Source organism: Sturnira hondurensis, unplaced genomic scaffold (genome assembly GCF_014824575.4).
Source record: "Sturnira hondurensis isolate 20B ecotype Veracruz unplaced genomic scaffold, ASM1482457v3 Scaffold0022910, whole genome shotgun sequence".
In the NCBI taxonomy this organism is placed as follows: Eukaryota; Metazoa; Chordata; class Mammalia; order Chiroptera; family Phyllostomidae; genus Sturnira; species Sturnira hondurensis.
The window spans coordinates 4879194-4881601 of record NW_028095541.1 but is presented as its reverse complement, the minus strand read 5'-3'; the positions used below and the strand labels follow the sequence as shown (position 1 = coordinate 4881601).

Sequence of the window (2408 nt, the reverse complement as noted above, 5' to 3'; positions counted from 1 at the left end):
CCCAGTGACTTCTGGATTTTCCCAAAACTGAAATCACCTTTGAAAGGGGAGAGATTTCAGACGGTCAATGCAATTTAGGAAGTATGATGGGGCAGCTGATGTTAATTGGGTGAACTGTGTGGGGTCAAGGTGCCTACTTTGGGGAGGACTGAGGTGTCATTGTCCTATGCACAAGGTTTCTTGTATCTTCAACCAATGTCTCTATTTTTCATATTATATGGCTGGATACCATCTAGACAGATGCTACATATACTAAATCTCTCTGTGTATATATATTTATTTTATATATCACATAGTATATAATATGTACACTATACATGAAATATGTACTTAATATATAGTATATATAATATGTTCATGTACCATATTATATAACATATCATATGAGGCATGCATATTATAATATATAATACATATTATACACGGTATACACATCATATATAATATATAACACATATATAGATGACATATATATACTATAATATATGTGTACAATATGTATTTTCTATATAATATGTTATACATAATACATTTACTATATATTAAGTCAATAATATATAATATATAATGATGTATAGTATATATACAATACACATGATTTTATATGCACTATATATTAAGTAATATAATATATATATTACTTGTTGATTCTGCATCTCTGGAGAACCCTGTATAACACAATGAGCATTGTAAAACACATGATTTTGAGTATATTTTCAAAAATTTTTTTGCAGAAGGAACAAAGCCTTTATTATTGCTATTATATACAAGCTAGAAATGGTCTCTTCACAATGAAAAGTATAGCCTTTTCTATACCTAGGGCAAATTATAAAACCTTTTTTTAAGAATGGAATTGTTTCAATAAATTGCTTATTTCCAATGAACCCCAGTCATCATAAACAGTCTAATCTCTTGAGTTTTATTAGTTGGCTGTCCCCATTGCACTAGTAGACAATCTCCAGTTTCCACAGAATAAATCTGTAATGACTTGGTCATTTTCTAGTTCAGTGTCTCTGCCTGACATTCTGCGACCTTCCTTGGATAACAGAAGACCTGACACTGGAACTTTGAGATGTGATAGCAATCTTTTCACTTTGAATTGTCATGCAGCTTGGCAGTTGCTTTTCTAGGACTTTTTGATCAAGATGATTAGGATATTTTATCTTCAATGTTAGTAGCTGGTTTTTGAGCAAACATGGTTGTTATGTTTTGCATTCCCCATCTTCAGGTATATCATATTTGAAACAGAGTAACTGGTGTCTGGGATGGGCTGCCAGAAACTCCTCATTTGGCCTGTTTTTGTCTGGATCTGGGTGCCCACCTTCCTTTTTCCATTCATTTCCAAATACTTTTTGGTAATCCAGCTCAGATCCATGCCTCTCCTTGGGAAGAATCTTATATTTGTTCAGGGATTCCAGCTGACCAATCTTGGTGATAATTAATTGGCAGGTAGTCTCTGCTTTTCTTCCCTCAGGGGATTGCAGGCAGGACAAAGCATGCAGACTCTAACTTACTCAACTCGTTGACAAATGGTCATTGCAATATCTGATTGTCATTGACTAAAAAGTATTGCAAGGAGGAAAACATTGATGTTTTGCACCAAATGCCAGCATCTGGGAGATGTAGAGAAAAAATCCCAATGTTGGAAAGGATTATTTGTTCTACTCTGGGCAGTAAGCTGTTAGAAACAGCTGATTTTCATCAATTAATTGTTTAGAGGGACAGTCTAATAACTTGACCATCTGTAGAATGTCAGCTGGCCTTTCTAAAATGGAAAGATTGTTAGACTCCTGGAGGATTGGTCACCCAGCAGCACACCAGAGCACTTTGGCCCATGTTATTCTTGTTCAGCTAAGAACTAAAACCTTCAGTGTAGAAAATGTTCTGGTTGGAGATAGTGAGCCATGGGAAATTTCAGTTTGTTGTCACTGAGATTAAGGACTTTCAGGTGTCTGAGCTCATCATCAGTATCTGTGACTTCATCCCATGCTCACAGCAGGTTTTTTGACATTAAATTTCTAGTATTAGGACACACTTTGGCAATGTCTCCATTATCACCAGCACAACCCTCACCTGAGGATATGTGTATTGAATTTAGAGAGGGAAGAAGGGGGAGAGAGAAAGAGAGCACAACATCAATGTGAGATAGAAACACTGATGTGAGAGAGACATCAGTAGGTCGGTTGCCTTGTAGCTCCTTGACTGGAGATCAAACCTGCATTCTAGGTATGTGTTGCTACTGGGGATCAAACACATAACTTTTGGTGTATGGAACAACACCCCAAACAACTGAGCTACCTGGCCAGGGCTATCACCAGCACAATTTACTGCATAGTTCCTCAGAAAAATTTCTTGGAACTTGTCCAGCTGATTTTGCCATTTTATAACAGATTAAAAACCAATATTTT

At 36.0% G+C, this 2408-nt stretch overlaps 1 pseudogene; it reads right to left on the bottom strand.

Moving 5' to 3' along the window:
• Positions 1 to 870: 870 nt before the first annotated feature.
• Positions 871 to 2077, bottom strand: LOC118980439 (tubulin-specific chaperone E-like; annotated as a pseudogene).
• Between the last annotated feature and the right edge of the window lie 331 nt (positions 2078 to 2408).